The 18,684-nt window shown below is 32.1% G+C and overlaps 1 long non-coding RNA gene across 1 annotated transcript; it reads right to left on the bottom strand.

The window, feature by feature from the left end:
• Positions 1 to 1,495: 1,495 nt before the first annotated feature.
• Positions 1,496 to 17,122, bottom strand: LOC133183421 (uncharacterized). Its single transcript, XR_009720637.1, has 4 exons — positions 17,066 to 17,122; positions 4,610 to 4,831; positions 1,988 to 2,101; positions 1,496 to 1,889 (listed from the first exon to the last, which is right to left on the bottom strand). It is a non-coding gene; the product is annotated as an uncharacterized LOC133183421 (long non-coding RNA).
• Positions 17,123 to 18,684: the final 1,562 nt, after the last annotated feature.

Here is an 18,684-nt window from a genome sequence, read left to right as displayed (position 1 = left end):
AAATGTCTTAACTCAAAGACACAAAAAGTCATGAACAAACTACAGGAAAAATGTAAGAACAAACAATATATGACAGTGACCCACAACCCATGAACAGACACAAACACTTATTTACATGACAGTGATCAACAAACCATGAACATTTTCATATATATGTATGCATATACACAAATGTCTATACACAAAGACATAAAAAAGTCATGAACAAACTACAGGAAAAATGCAAGAACAAACAATCTATGACAGTGACCCACAATCCACCATGAACAGACACATGCATGTAAATATGACAGTAATCCACAAACCACATATACATGTATGCATATACACAAATGATACAAAAATACATAAACAAACTACAGAAAAAAAATTGTAAAATGTTAGAACAATAAATAACCGTGACCCACAATCCAAGAGGTTGAACCGATATGACAATGACCCACAATCTATACACAAACTATGGGACAACCAATATACCAATATATAGAAATATTTACCTCCTGGAGAATATTGATATACAATTCAAGCTTTGATACTATAATTAACAAGCATTTTGACAATCTAAAAATAAATTATTAAATTTTAGAACTAAGATTTGATTTTATTAACTTTGTTAGTGTAAAAATCCTTCAAAAAATCACACAAAATACGAAATCTGATGTACAGGTTCTAGACAGACATTACTTGAAAAATTGATGTCACTTTATAATTCTTTTTTTCCTATAGAATAGATATATATTTTATCACCTCTGGCTTGTGAACATGACTGTTTAGTCTTTATTTATCATTTATTGCATAAATATTTACATTTCCAATGTCTTTGTCCGAGATAAAATTACAAATTGTAAAAATACTTTATTTCTACATAAATCTACTAGTTCATCGATAGGCGCGGTTAAAAAAAAAATCACGTGCGGGGCGGGACAAATAGAGACAGAAGCGGGGCTATTAGCATGGGAATTTGCAGAATCAGGAGCATGTAAATATAAGGAATAACTATCAGGTTTTTTGGATTCATGACGATGATCAATCGATTGGCTTGCGTGATAATTTTATGCATAAACGCCTTCGGCGTTTATGCAAATTATCACGCAAGCCACTCGATTGATCACATCATGAATCCAAAAAATAAGACAGTTAGCTTTAAATGGGTTTTAATAAAAAACATAATTTCACCACGCGAATTTAATTTCTTGTTCGTCGCACATCTGGTGAAAAAAGTAAGAGCGGGCAAGAGATTAAATAATAATATTATTACTTTTTTGTACGCAAAATTTTTAGGCATAACATGAAAAAAATTGAGTGACAATTATATTTTTTCTACTTTTTTCTGATTTGTAGAGTAAACAGATTTAAATTACCAAAAAATAGAGCGGAAATAAAACAGAAACTGGCACAGAATTTCCCAGGTGCAGGAGATTTAAATTAATATTATTTGTATAGCTTTGTTCAAATAACAGCGTGCGGGTCCGACAAGCAAAACATTAAATTGGAATGGCCTTTGTATTTGATTTTATTTATGAAAATTGATAATGGCACATGTCACATATTCACATCAAAACTTATCACATTATCACTTTTGGAATTGCAAAGCAGTGTATCAACAGACTTTTCATATTTGAAACTAATTATTTTTTTTTCTGCATAATAAAGCATAATTCAAAATGTACCGGTAGTATTTTCAGATTAAGATGGACTTAACTGTAGAAAAAGACAGTTTTATATTCAGTCCACATATCAGCTTCAGAGCAAATAATTAACCACACACACATGAACACCATTAGGGTCTTGGCTTATCTGCGGAAAAAGTTTATATTCTGCAAAATGGTCTTCACTGGTTTGTGGAACATGTGCAAGTTTTCCATCAGGGTCTGCCTCAATAATCCACTCTAAGGAACATGCAAAGAAGAACTGACAATGTAATATAAGTTATGCTACAAGTCTTGTATTGAAATTTCCTCCTATATTTCAGAAGAGTTACACATACCTGTACTAAATTGCCTAAGCTGTTGAACATAAGAATTTACAAGGTCCTGACTAGTCTGTACAATCTGTGGAACATGTAGAAATGCTGCAACAGGGTTTGCCTCCAAAATGCTTCCTATAATATATGTGCAAAACAAAATTAATTGTGATTATATTTATGCCTACAACTACATTCAGATACCTTTAATGTATGCTATTTCGATGCATTTTGAATAGAAATTTAACATGCTATTAAATAAATGTTCTTAACATAAAATAAATTAATAAAAAATATCAAATAAACTAATTGTTTTTTTATATAACACTAAACAGCAAGGGCAATGGTCACCCAGGTGTAAATTGTACAATCAACTGAGAAGTCCTATTAGGTAGACCCTAATTGTAAGGACCATTATGACAATTTATCAAAGGATCTTGGATCAGGCTAAACAAGAAATATACTAAACTTCAAAGTTCGCAGAAATGTTCTTTCTATAAATATCTACTTGATGGGTTTTACCTACCGTATTATTTAAGAAATTCAATTCTGACTAAGTTTCAAAAATGTATATCAAAGTTAAGATTATCTTCACACCTTTTAGCTATTGAAACTGGATATAATAAAGCAAACAGATCCCACTGGAAATGTTTTTTTGTGTCATACTTGTGTCGAGGATGAATATCACATTCTACTAGTATGTCCTGTTTATCGAGATTATCAATGCAAATTATTTCTTTTTAAAAAAAATATCCATACGTATAAATTACTGCAATTGTTCAATACTAAGAACTTTAAGGATATGTGTAACCTAGGTAAATATATTTATTATAGCATGAGGCAAAGAGGTGATCCTGTACATATAATCAAATATCAGCTGTCTCATTTAAAGTCATCATTTTGTAAGTTCTATGGTCGATACAATGACCTTGTCAGCAAATACAATTTATCATTGAGTCAAATGCTGACTGACGTTTTTCATACTAATTGTTAGACCATTATTTACACACTGAATTGTCGACGGATTTTTCCGTTATTTCCCAATCATGACAAGGAGCACATGGCGGGTGTGACCGGTCGGCAGGGGATGCTCACTCCTCCATGGCACCTGATCCCACCTCTGATGTTTGGAGGTCCGTGTTTGCTCTGCTCCTATTTTGTATTGTATAATGGACTTTTGAGCTTGAATACTGTTCGTTATCTCCATATATTTCATATCAAGGTGATCTTGTAATCCAATAATAATAATCACTCTAACCTTGTCTTAGAGGTATTATTTTCAATAATTTACTTTATTTAGGCCAAAAAAAAATAATAGTCTTGTTTTTTTTAAATTTTGGAAGAAAAAAATCTCGAATTTCCGGAATTTCATCGTTCTGTCACCATAATCGTTTTCTGTGTTAACACAAAACAAGCATTTCATGAAATTCTTGTTTTAAATGTGGACTTTCATAGAATACCACTTGAGTTTAGTCAAAAGACATGAAATTTGATTTTAAAAGACAATATTGACCTGTGACATGTTTAATTTTATCTTTTATTAGTTCATATCCAAAAAATGTTGTCGAAAAAAAAAAATAAAATGAAAATATACAATAAAATAATTTTCCTACCTACCTACCCTATTTTTTTTTTCAGGCTGGTAGCAGGAAACAAGACTATTTTTTTGGTCTTATCTAAAATATGGATCACAAAAAGATGTTGTTTTTTCCCCATCAATTTAATTAATTCATCATTTTCACCAATTGCTATTTTCCTATTCTTGGAAAAAAAGTTCACAAATTAATATATTTCAATGTACGTGATGTAACTTCAGAAACTTGCATCTGCTGAACATCAATTTTAGTGCCCTTGTAATCGTAGATTCGGGGGTATATAGTTTTTGCCCTGTGCATCCATCTGTCTGTTTGTCCGCAAAAAAAATCATTAATCATCAAGTCGTAATGTTATGACAGCATGCTTTAATAGTGACTACTTATACAGTTTGATGGAACCACGGACCTATACTATACGTCCCTGACAGAATGGCATCCAAACATCATAAACTTTTTAGAACCTGACCTTGTTATTGAAACATTTGGTCAATTGCTTGCATATTACAACTAATTAAGTGTTTTGGCAGCATTAATAATGACTGTTTAATGGGTTAGGTACATACTATGTAATAATAAGTAAACATGACAAACAGCTGGCAAAGTCCTGTCTCAATAAGTGTCAAACTTGGTATTTTCTTTTGAATAAATTTTAATTCTAGGATCAGTCTTCTTGTGTTCCTCTGTGTACTGTACAACCATAAGGGTGGTTGTACTAATAAAAATATTTCCTTAAACCTAGCAAATTGTTTATAGTCACAGTAATACCTTACATCTTTGATTTAGTAAAGACATAAAACATACAGGGTGTTAGTTCCTTGTTTTACTATTGTTATTCACAAAATATTTTCATTATGGCAAGTGAAATATTCTGAAATGGTGGCCAAAATTTTTTTTAGGTCCTCATTTAGTGACCTGAAAGTAAGTGTGACTTGGAACACTGTTGGGTAAAACATTTTTCATCTCTTGACCTCTCAAGAACATTGAAAAAAAAATGCACTACAAAGAGGATGCAGCGTATCAAATTTGAAAATCCATTATTCTAAATATTTACCTGATGAGTGATGAACTCCAAGGAAGATTGTCCATTGGGCATGGGATCACCATAGTCATATCTGATCTCCTTCCCTCTATCAATATCCCTTCTTGCAAAGAAAAAGCCTGGAGTAGTTGTTAAACACTTTTAACTTCTCATAACATGCATAAGATGGGGTTGTCTATAGCTGCATCATTAACCTACTTTCCAAGCCTTTGGAAGCTGTCAGATGCATCAATGCTTGTAAAATGATAATGAAAACCATAAATAAAAAGTTTAAAGTTACATATAAACATAATAACATATATGATGAAATATTAGGACTGCAGGAACAATACAGGTTTTATGCAACAATCACAATATAGTAGTCACAATATATGAATCACAATGTATTTTTCCAAAAATAATTTTTGTTTCATACAATTTGCAAGAGTAATAAAAATCCCTGCCACTGTATGATATTGTTCAATTATCGTACACATTTTAGAGTGCAAGAAAATTATGTTATTCTTTACTCTAAAAAATTGTCATCCTAGTGAGACATGACACTCTGCAATTTGTTGTAAAGATATAAAAATCCAAATAAAAAATATAACGCAGCAAGGTTAAGGATGCCCACAGGAAATAATACGCCTAAAAATATTCCGAGAAAATGAATATAGTGTTGATTTTTTTTTTACAGCATGAGTTTTGATTAATGGGAATTCTACTATTTGCATATGTAGGAGGGTTGTCCCAGAAATACGTGAACATTTTCAATATCTTTTGTTTCACTAATACTGTAAAGTTAAAAATAGGCATAGATCATGATCAACATTTTTGTGAATTTTTTCTGGAAATGTGCTTCTGATAAAATTAGTTTATTTAAGCATAAATTCGGCACAGTATTTAATTTTATTTTATTTACCAAGTAATGCATCTCAAATACGGCGTGTGTTGCTAAAAGATTGTGGAATTAATTCTTTCAATAGACAATTTCTCAATTCCGATAATAAACCTAACAGTTCACATTGTTTAACGATGGCCTTGGCTTAGGCTTATGACGTAAAGCTCAGGACTTTCAGTTTGTCTTCATTTCTTTTGGTCTACAAAATGTCTCTTCCAGCACTAATATCTCTTTCATCGTATGGGCAAGAGTCCTATCCCGTTTTAAAGACAGTGCTGCTTAATAATTTGTGCTCCAAATTATCACTAAACGTCACCATTTTTAACAATATCTAATTAAAAGTGTTCTGGCATATAACGTCATATATTTGTCATTAATGATATCAAATTAATGAATTTTCATACACAAGTATATCAGCTAGATCAAAGAGTATTTATGGAGGTAAAGTTTGTGACATTATATTTCCGTATAGCCTGGTAATAAAGAAAAATTCATTGACAATGCTACTTTTAAAAGTCAATAAACTGCAGTGTGCAGACCACCGATATTTAACACCCTTTAAATGCCGTTTTTACATATTAATGACATCACAAGCCTAAAATATTTTGTCATAATACTGAAAATATCATTTTCCAACAACTTGCAAAAAATTATTAGTTCTGGTCAAATAGTTTCTGAAATATACAAAAAGTTTGTGTTTTCTGGGACAACCCTCATATATATGAGGTCTTTGCCGAGTTCGGCCAAAGCAACTTTACTTACATCAGCTGTTTGTCAAGTGACATGTTTAAAATTACAAAAAATATGTATGGCTACAAAGATCATAAAGTACAACGATATACGGATATCTTTTCACTATGAAATTAATTTTGTTTTCTTTAAGACAAATTCCTTAACCTGAAAAGTGCTGGGAGCAACTTCCCCATGCCTGAGAATTATGTAAAATTTTTGATAAACTTCCTACATTGACATAATATGCATTGAAATAATGGTAAAATACGGAAAAAAGCAACAGCGCACAACCAGCTCCTGGCACTTTTCAAAGTAGTAGGGATGTTACTACCTTTGTATAATAAAGTGCCCCAGCATGATACACCCGTCAAATATTGTTCAATTATCACGAACAGTTTAGAGTGCAAGAAAATAAAGTCAACCTTGATACAAGGATTTCCAAGATTTTTCCATTTCTTACAATTTTTGTTTATACATTTCCTGTGGTGTAGGCATTATAACAAATATTACATTATAGATCCTCAACTGGTAGTGTTAGAGCTTGACAAATGCCCATCTGCACCCCCCCCCCCCCCCCACACACACACACACACACAGTGACACACACACAGATCTTTCATATTTGTGAGACATGATGCTCTGAAATTTACTAGTTGATATTTTCAAAAAATTAAATAAAAATATCATATTAAACAAAATCAATTTAGTCTTAACAACTTAATCTATACCAATTTAATTATAAAATAAAAGACTGGCCATCAAATGACATATGCTATAAACTGACCAGCAGTTCTTCTGTCTAATTCCCAAAGGATACAGATAAGAACTGCTTGATCAGAGATGCTCTAACAGAAATGATTGAGAACAGCTAGCCTTCCTACACTGAACTCATTAATTAATCTTTAACTGGATGCATGTCCACTCATTACTCCCAAGGGATGAATGGATCTGTGCTATCTGCTTTGTAGTGCAATTAAAATGAATATTTATGTCATTCTGAAATTAAATTTGAAAACAAAGATTTTTTTTTTTTCAATTTGTTACAAAGATTTATAAAAAGAAAAAAAAATTGTAATCTTGATGCAACATTTTTAATAAGGTTTCTGCTTGACTCTTAGATTTGTAGGGACTATCTATTAGTTTATTATACAATATCAAATTAGTTTATTATACAATTATTGTATCAAATTAGTTTTAATTACTTTTCACCAAATTCATTTTAAAAGTTAGGCTAGCCCACAAAAAACTATTTAATCCAACATGGCTGATTCCTCTGCCCAATTCCCAAGAGATATAGATAACACCTGCTTGATCAGAGATGCTCTACCAGTTAGCTCCTCACACTAAACTAATTTCTCGCTAATTTGACATGCAATTTTCTGTTATCAAAATTCTCCTTGACCAGTGCTTGATAATTACACCCATGGGAGAGGTGGAATTTCTCTTGTAACATTATATTTGTTATAGATTGCTGTAAAGTATATAATGAAAAAAATAAGTATTTCTTGATTTTAACATCTTTTTAATAAGGATACTGCAACACTTCTACATTTTTTGGGATTGTGTAATTTAATAGTAAAAAGACAGTTTTTTTTTTTAAAAATTTCACTTAAATTAAAGGTCACAGTGACCTTGAAATAGGTCACGACACACCTTCTACCTAAGATGCATAAACTGGCCAAGTTTGATGATTATAAGTCTAATAGTTTTCTAGTTATGAGCCGGACAGGATTTTTCCATATTTGGCCATAGCATCTTAATTAAAGGTCAGAACGACCTACTTTTAGTGCGTGACACACCTTCTACCAAAGAAGTATCAGCTGACAAAGTTTGATAATCCTAGGCCTAATAGTATTAAAGTTATGAGCCGGACACGAGAAAGGCTAACAGACAGACAGACAGACGGACATGAACGCCATAACATAATACGTTCCGTCTAAAGACGGGCGTATAAAAATTCATAAATTATAGTGAAGCAGATATCGTTGAACTTTTGAGATTTTCGAGGGGCTGTGCCTGTTATTCTAGATAGTTAATGTATAAATGTGCCTTACTGTGGCTTTATATGAGGTCTACACATTTTCAATTTAAGGCCTAAAAAAAAAATAAGTTTGTTTCCTGTAACCCGACCGACCCATTCAAATTATCCCCCGGCGGATTTTTTTTTCCTGCCAAATCTGCATTTGCTCTTTGGTTCGATCGATCAGCTGATTCCATTTATTCAAAAAATATTAATTGTAGCTTTATTTGAGATATAAAATATGTCATCCTAGTCAACATTTACCTTGAATATAAAGAGTAATCATTATTGTAACAACAATTTCCACCCACAACTTTTAGAATTTCGTTCTCTGCCGCTAAGCAGCCATTTTGGGTGTCCACTTTAAATATAACACCTGGTTAATTCAGTCTGGGGATGTTTGACCCTTTTATCCATAAGCAAAAAAAAAAAAAAAAAAAAAAATCCCGACCTACCGACCCTTGATTTTTTGGGAATGTTACAGGAAGCAAACAATTTTTTTTAGGCCTAATTAGACTATAAAATATTGATTAATACATTCAAAAATATGACTTAGTTTTGGTCAGATCACACTTATTTTAATTTGATATTTACAAGCTACAATAATAGCTTGATCTACGCCTCAAGTACAGAGAAACTGTCTGTCAAACTAGGGTGTGACGTCATCTTAGTCAGTGCAGGAAGGTCAAGATGGCTTAAATTCTACATTCAAATAGTGTTATTATGACATGATAAGTTACACATCAATTTATGTTTACAATATTTATCATGTTATGAGAAAAGACTGTATTTGAGTGTGTATGAAAAAGAAAACATTAGTATTTAGGATTTATTTGTTCAGTTTCATTGTGACGTCATAATCGATTTCCAGAAGCTCTGCATATAGGCTGATGTAAGTATGGGAGTCCTAAACCTAGCTGCGTATACAATATATATATATATTTTTATATAATTAGTTTTGATTACTTGTTAAATATACAATATCAAATTAGTTTTAATTATATTATATACTAAAAGATTAGTTTTATTTACTTTACAACAAATTTATCTTGAAAGTTAGACTAGACAAGAAAGTCGACTTTTGCACTCGGCGAGCAGAGTTTTGACACTGTTTACGGAAATAAAAGAAAATTAATAAATAAGACAAACATGTCATAGATAGTTGTGTAGATAAATTATCGTAGAGGACAATGGTAATAAACAGTTTGCCAGTGCATTTCCTCTGAAAGTGTAAATAAGTTCAATTTTGGGGAAGGGGGGGGGGGTACTCAATGTAATATGGATTTGGATACCTTGTGTTATCATCATACTATGGGTTGAAAAATTTATTACCAAAACAAGTGCCTGTAATACCAGCTGTTAAAAATCAGTATGGGCCACTACCATTTTAGAACAAGTAGCCTCTTCAGCGACCAGTTTTAAAAGCTGATATTTTTAACCGAACAGTTTTCTCTGGTGAGGGGAGGGACTAAGATTTTCCCAGAGGCTGATCGTGTATGGTGTTAATACCTATACACACACAGTATACACAGGAAGTCCTTGTTACCTGTGGGAACTTTTATACATATATTTCTAAAAGATGATAAATTTTTTAATTGTAAGCTAGCTTATTGTGAGAAAATATAGCATTATAACTGACAAACTGTCAACTTTAATGCATTTAATTATAAAACAAACAGCATATAGACCTCTTTAAATACAGCGATCTTTACAGCAATGTGTTGATGTGATCCTTGTCATGTTAAATATGGGAAATTCCGAAAATATCAATGTACCTGTATTTAATTTCAATTATTTATAAGTGTAAAAAAAGTTGTTATACAGTGCCTGGGAAGGTAAAACAACAGATGCGGGCAAATGGCCCTGTTATTTATAGCCACTAACCAGGGTCATTTTGAAATTTAAGGGGTCTAGAGGAAATATATTCAGGTCATTCTAAAATATGTCATAGTTTTGTGCTAATAATAATGCATATACATGTATCTTTGACACCTAAATTTAAGTTGCTAAAGAATGCCATAGGAATTGACAAATCATTCGACATTGACTAGCAAAAGTGATTTTTCTGTTTCTAAGAAATTCATAAATCATTCGTCATCTACCACAGCAAGTATTTAGGAAAATTACATTTAAACCAAACACACACTTTTTTTAAATTGTCAATTTAGAGATCAAGGGACAGGCAAAGATAAAAAACTTCGATGATGTGGTTTTTCATTGTAAGGTAAAATTTTTTTTCGTAAATCTGTGGTAAGCCATCCAAAATGACTCAACATTTCTTTGCCAATGGATGTAAAATATGTTGAATGTCGGTTCCAATTTTTTAATATGATACATTACAGATTCCATCTACCTTCGACGATGAATACTGTACCGATAGAGCAGACTGATATGAACTTCACAAAGTAGAAAACAATGTGTGTTGTGCTGCATGGCATCAGTGCATCAATGCATTGGGCCATTTTTCGGCAGTATGCACATATAGCACATGATATGGCCCCTTCCCAGGTCCTGGTCATAAAAAATTTTATGATCATGATCAAAATGTTTAGAAAACCCTGTTTGTATGAAAAGTTGTGCAACACTTCTCTTAGCAATTGAGCAAATGGCAAAAGATGCAACGTGGAAAAGCCACAAATATCTAGAAATAACCGTAGTGGGAATTGAATCATGCCAATCTCAAACAAATGCAAAAAAATGTTTTATAACTGAGGTTTTTCCTAATGCTTCTGTAGTAGGCCCTATATTATGTTCTCCCTCCTTTCTTTCATCAGAGGTAAGGCATAATAAAAAAAATATGTTTGTTTACAGTTACCCGACTGACCCTATATCTAATAGGCAACCCAAATTTTTTTTCGTCGTAAAAATCCAGAAGTCACTCATTCGTCGGTTTAACTTTTACATGCATCTTAATCAGTCAAGCGTTTGAAATCGAAAGTACTAGAAATAGTTAGTGCAACATGGAATTAAAGAAGAAATACAAGACAGTTTTTTTCATTGTGTGGTAGCTGTAAGGCAGTTGGCAAGAAAGATATTGCCATATGGCAAGCCCAAACAAAAGTAAAGCACCACACAATGGTAAAACTGTCTTGTTTTTCAACCAATTCATTTGAATTTGTGTATAAAAAAATTCAATAAAATAAAAAAAATCCTACCTATCGGCCCTATTTTATTTCGGCATGTAACAGTAAACAAACATATTTTTTTGTTTGGCCTAAACATGTATGGAAACTATAAACATAAAACTAACACCCCAAGTATGCCATCTGCATTCAGAATCGGTGCATGTGCTTTTTTGAGGTTGACAAGCTGGTAATTATGCTTCACAGCTGCTTCAGGCTGAAGCATCCGTCATTTGTAAGGTAGGTCGCGGGTTTGCTTTTGTCATCAATTTCGGTACACAATTTAGACAATTCGAGTGGTTGTTTTGTGCACATTTGATTATGACGTGAGTTACATCACAAAGGCGATGTTGCATTGCTTCCTGCTTATTTCTCTGAAAATTACTTTAATTAGCAATAGAATCTAGTCCATACGAGGCGTATGTACAGTGTGCGAAAGTATTAACGCCTGTCCGATGGTCCGAATCTATCTCAAATTGAATTGGTCTACCCCGATCCGAATTGAAACAGACCGAATTCTCTATCCCAATTTTGGCCATGGGTAAAATGAGATTGAACAAGAATGACCATTTCGTATTTTTAACACATAATTATAAACAAAATAATTGTGAAAAAATAATTTAATACTTTTATATTTTACATGGTAAAAGAACTGTTGTTAAATCTCTTTACTTATTAATTTATAACATTGTGCATCTTTCGATGAATTAGTGGTGTACAATTTTTACCCAATGCTTGCTGTTTATGTATATCAGGCATGCTACAAATCCTGACTGCAGGAAGCACTGCATTAAAACACAAATTGAATCAACAAAAAGACAACCAAAAAAATTGAAAATAAAATAATGAATCCGAGAAAAGGGAAAGCTATAAAGATGAAATTAGAGTTTGTGTCTTTCACAAATATTAGCTGGTCTGCAGAGTGAAGTTTATATACGACGAGTCTGAATAATTGCACAGTTTTTTGGGGTGTGAAATGCATGAACACTGCATGATTATATTTAATTTTCACTAGATAATCATGAAAATATATAGCAGATACTTCAATAAGAATATAAATGAATAAATTTTAAAAAATTTAACAATAACAAGAGCACATTTTTTCCTAATTTACTTTCTTTGGACATTCCTATTTGTCTACGGTCTATCCCAATTTCAAATGAGATAGTCAAATGGGCTATTTCATTCTCCAGATTAGTTTCGCACACTGTATGTATGAACCTAGAGGATTATAAGTTAATTCTGCTCTGATTATATGTGTAATGTATAAGAACAAACTTATAAAACATAATAAATGTGATGCAAAATGCATGGAATTCATTTTATATTGAAAATGATACTAAACTACTAAAGGTCAATCAAATTGATTCAGTGTTAAAAATATGGCATGCAAAATGAAAGTAACGGTTTCAGTAAATTGCTACATTGAAAAATTGAAAGGCTGTATGTATGCACATAAATTTGCAATGAAGAGAAGGTGTGTAATGCACCATGTTTGCTCATCACAGCCAAAAAAAAACAACACATTTGTTATTTTAAGGATAACATCAACCCTAAACACTAAAAATGGATGAAATTTAATTAAATGAATTTTCCTCTTTTTTAAAAAAATATTTGTATTTGAATCTAATAAAGTTGTTCTCTATTTATAAGCAGGCTAGCAAGGAATTGATTTATCAGTGAAATGCATGTTAAACATGTTATAATAAGGAGGAGAAGGACCTTGAGCTGAAAAAATACTTGTCATTCAATTTTTTTCATATTTTGTATATTTCTAATTAAGTATGTCCCACATATCTTAAAGCAGTTATATCATTAGGTTTCTTACCTTATTTTGGAGATATTGATTGACAATTACTATGCCCTACTGTATCTAAGTGGAGTTTTAATTCTCCATGTTTCCTGGCTAATTACTCTGTCCTTAATGGGATTTTTTAAGCATATGTAAAAAATATCAAAGTGGACATGTATCTTTTAAATTATTTCAGAGTATAACTAGGATTTAAAATTCAAAAAAGCAAGTTTTGTCTATCACACTGCATCTGGATAGGGAAAATTACGCACTTTTTAAGACAACTTAAACAATAAAAAACGTAATTTACAAAAAATTCTATCATTCAATATTTTTTAATTTACGTTGAAATGCAAATCCTTCAAATTATTGAATAACTGTAAAAATTTCAAATGATGAAGCTGACCTCATTATTTCACAGGACATCGTTAAAGAGGACATAAGCATGACAAAAATGTGTCATGTTACATTTCTCGACTACGAGAAAAACCAACTATGATGTCACAGGTAAGCTAAATAAGCGAAATAAGATATACCTACATATGATTTCCGTCATCAGCCATGCAAAAATAATTTTTGTGTTCCCCATTTCTCAAAATATTTCATCATATACTGATTATGAACTGCTTTTACATAATACAGTGGCTTCCATTTAATCGGATAGCGGTTTAACGAATATTTCGGCTATTTCAATATAATATCAGAGCACAAAACCATTTCTTATATATTTATTAATAATTTCACCTGATATTCTGATGAAAAAATACTGGAATTTTGTTTTATCCCATACAAAAATTTGGACTATCATAGTGTTTTTTGATAATCAGCACTTTGTTCACACCTCCACAGAGCTCGACATTAACGCTTGTCCGGTACCAGCGAAAAAAAATTACGGACAAGTGAATATTGCTGGGCACTTGTCCGATTGGACAAGTGCATTTTAATATAAAGAAGTCTTCAAATAATAAAAAGAACGACTATTGAAAGTTCATCGGTAAAGACGTAAGCAGTACATAAAAAAACGAACTTCGATCCCGATATGGATCGCTATGTAATTGAGTTCACACTTGATCGGGATCGAAGTTCACTAATTGCATACTACTGCAAAGGAGGGCATGAAGTTACGTCAAGTTACGAAGTTTAGGTTCTTTTTGATAATTGTGAACATTTATGTTGTTGTCAGGATAGAAAGTCTAGATAAAAGTTTGTTTTTATGTGTTTGTTGTATTTATCAATAACATCACGAATGAATCACATGTAATGGACTTTATATTAGTTTTCAAGTTGACAGTATTGTATCTTTATTGAACAAATTTCGGACCAGTGAAGTTGAAGTTCGGACAAGTAAATGTCTTGGTCACTTGCCCGATTGGACAAGTAAGGGGAAAAAATTAATATCGAGCCCTGCTCCACCTTCGTATGTGAAGCCTTTGTTTACACAGTTTGACACCAATTACCTTGACTGGCTTGAGTACGACAATGAGGGGATTAGTTACGCCTGGACGCACACAGGCACCTTACCTGTGTCAATAGTGGGCATAGTAAATAGATATGTTTTGATTACAGTTGTGGTGATCAGCTTGGGTTCAATGATGCACTTGTTAATTATGACAGTTATCTGCAATTTTTTCGGCGTGAAATTTTAATTATTGAACTGATTAGCTTGTGTATGACAATTTGCTTGGATAATGAAATAACCCTATTCAATCGTTTAACTTGGTAAATTGGCTTAATATTTATTCACTTTTCAGTGCAAAATTTATGGTAAAAATCACAAATGGCTCGTTCTATAAAAATATGTCTCAAAATTCATACCAACTTTCTCGACATGGCTCTCAAAATCTCTCTTCAGCAGACAAGAACGAGACTGGTAAACTCACACACAGTATAAAATACATAACCGTATTAAAGAAACAAATCCAAAGGAAACAATTACATATATTTAATATTTTTGTTTATTTTCAATTTACAATCTATCCAGGGAAAAATAGTTTACGGTTATTAGTCAAGCATTTAGTCTACTTCCTTTTCCAAAATGGCGACCATCGAAGAAGGAATGTAAACATGTGCTGAAGAAAGATGGCAATAACTATCAAAGAATATACTCTATACGTCAATTTATTTGATAAAAAATTTCATATTAAATTCATAAGTAAGTGAAATAAATTATTTTTAGTAAAGTCATTAAGTAAACATGTCAAAAGAAAACAAAAGTGCAAGCTTGAAATTTGCTAGCTACGATGTATTATCAATACATGTAGCTCTATACATCTATCTTTGGACTCGGTATGGAGCAATCGGCTATTCTAATTTTCGGCTATTCGGATAAAACTATGCTGACAACTTGACTATTCGATAAAACGGGAACCACTGTAATACCACCCCTGTGTTCACCGAGTATGATCTTGCTGTACTAACAGATCATGTATGACGTCACCGACTTGTTGGACACGCAGTTTAGGGAAACAGAGGAGTGGATCAATCTTTTTCATAATTTGTTAATGTTTACAAGAACGTAAAAACTTTTTAATTTTTTTATATAAGATGGTAATTAAAGTTAAAAAATTGTCAAAAAATTATACAAGAATTAATGCTTTACACATATTGCACTTATATAAACGGAGACTATGATGTAGTTAAACAGTCATGTGACCATGTGTCCTTCATCCCCTTAAAATGAATTCATACAAACACCCAGCATATCGGACCTTTATGGCACTCTAAACAGATATTAATATACTGTACACGTATTACGAAATACAAGTATCAAGACTTCAAGTACAATTTTTTCTATAACAAAATTAAGCTATCTGTGTTTAAGCTGAATGCAAGTATTTTACATTTTTTAATGATGAAAAATTAATAAAGAAAAAAAAAACAAGAAAGAACAAATGTTTGAGAGTTCTGACTATATACTGAATTGCGATTGACTTAAAAAGAACATTCAATGGTGGACTTTTTTTTTTCCTTTACCGTGTTATACTTGAGTTCTTAATAATGAACTTGAACATCCTAACATTACTTGTATTATATTATCTATCGCAGTGTCACTGCTAGTGGTGTTCCAATCATCGATTATAATCGAAAATCAGTCGATTGTTGGCATAATCCAAGCGCTCGATTACAAAATTTCTATTCCGATTAATCGGGTTATTTATTTTATTTTACAAGCGTAATAGTTTTCAAGCCAAATATTCCAGCCGCGACTTTTCTATTAACTTATTTGTGTATCGTAATGGCGTAGATGAACAGACATTGTATTCATACCCGGGTAACAACGCTAATTCCCGGGTATGGACATACTTTGGATTCTACAAAATGAATGAAGAACCAGCTGGACTAGATCGAACGTTCTATCGTTAAAATATTGTCCTAAGGACTAGGGCTTGTCCCGAAACACAGTTAGATTATTCTAACTACAGCTGGACCACCACAGAAAGTGGTTATTCATCCATTCTTACCATTTGATAAACTAAATTGACAGACTTTGTAAATGTCCGATTATAATTGATAATTAGTTAGTTAAAGTAGCCCGATCATCGATTATGAAATTCTTACCGATTCCCATCACTAGTTACTGCATATTAATTCTAATGCACGAAGAATGTTTATATCAATATACCGTTCATTCTGACTTTGTGGGCAGAATTATGAATTTCATAATACTAGAGAAGATAAGCTACTTATCTTCACGTAGGCAAATTTAATAAAAGTTTCAGATAATATGCCGCAAATTCTAAGGAACATTACATCAATTTTTTCTGAACATGTTTTCCCGTAAGAATTTTTATGCAGTAAACCCGCGACCAACCTTAAACTGTGCTTACGATCAAACAAGTTCGAAAGTTCCTCGTTCTCTCGTCTAATTATCATAAATATGTGTTATATTCAATTGCTCTACTAATAATAACAAGATACTTACTGTCTTACAGCTCTTTACCCCTGCTAAACGCCGCCATTGTCCTCCCACAATGCATTGCGTGTATCGCTACACCGTATTGTGGGATATTCCAATTGACATTTATATATAGATACACAAAATGTTGAAAGCGAGGGACTTAGACCGACTGTTCTAAAAATAGATTTTGCGTTGTGGGACATTTTTCTATATATCCTTAAGGGTCAAAAAAATTATTTTTTTTGTTTTTTATGGTAGGAATAGCATTTCCAACATTTCTGTGAAGTTTAGACTACATGGTTTATGGGTCAAAATATAGATGACCCATAAACCACCTAAGGATCCCACAACGTGAGTCTGAGATACGCCAAATATCCCATAACACGCCTCTTGTATAACTATATATATATATATATATATATATATATATATATATATATATATATATATATATATATATATATATATATATATATATATATATAAATCATATACGGTACCAATTTTGATGCACCAGATGCGCATTTCGACAAATTATGTCTCTTCAGTGATGCTCATGCCGAAACGTTGGAAATCCGAAGTATTTGAACAAAAAACTTGGAAGAACTGAAAAAAGGGGATGCCAATGACTGGAGCCAAATACGTCGAAGGAACAGAGCTATGCATGAGGGAGACAATCCTTAATTTTGAAATAAATTTATAAATTTCACCACAGCAATTAAATATATATCTGTATTTTCAAGCTGGTACCGAAGTACATAGCTACTGTGCTGTAGAGACCCTCGGGAACTAACAATCCACCAGCAGAGGCCACGACCCAGGTGTCGTAATGTAAATCACATACGGTACCAATTTTGATGCACCAGATGTGTATTCCGACAAATTTTGTCATTTTATTTTAAAGTTACTCAGACTCAGAGGGTAACTGATGGTATTCTCTCCTGAAGAAAGGCATACAATAGCAGCAAAAATTGCAATTTGAATATTAAGAGCGTGATCTGAGCTTGAGCGAGAATTGTTTGATAAATTATTAACCGTTTAACGGAAGTTAATGAACTTAGTATCATTGAAAATACAAGGAAAATATACACATATTGTGACGTCATTTTATATTTTTTATTGGCTGCATAAAATATAAATTAGAATCAGACATATGTATCACCTATCATAAAAAATATTTGACTTAATGAATATAAAACACAAACTGTAACGTACGTTTTTACGCGATAAGTAAAATTCAATGTTCCAAAAAAGGGACCTGTCGTTGTCTCGATAGTAAATGATTAGCAGCTTTGTATATTACATATGAAAAACATATATTTTTAAAGATATTCTTCATGGAAGTAAATAAATCTCCTAAGGAGATGGGTGAACATAGCGTGCAGAAAGCCTACAGATTCAGATATATAAAAATCATTTCAATTTGTGAATTTAGTATTTAGAGTAAAGTTCTCATAATTGAAATTCATGAAATTATAATAAACAAAACTTTTCTGAGGAAAATTTTCTCGGCAAAATTTATTCTTTTATTAAAATAATAATGTGGCGTTCGTGGGGTTCGAACTCTAGCAATAAAAATTATGAGTATCATTTTCTTTCGAGACTAGCACGCTAACCACTAGACTACACAAGTCCTGATGAAT

The sequence above is a fragment of the Saccostrea echinata genome, unplaced genomic scaffold, assembly GCF_033153115.1.
Source record: "Saccostrea echinata isolate AGI-Se365-2 ecotype Australia unplaced genomic scaffold, CSIRO_AGI_Sech_v1 ptg000009l, whole genome shotgun sequence".
Lineage (NCBI taxonomy): Eukaryota > Metazoa > Mollusca > Bivalvia > Ostreida > Ostreidae > Saccostrea > Saccostrea echinata.
This window is presented reverse-complemented; position numbering and strand designations above follow the sequence as displayed.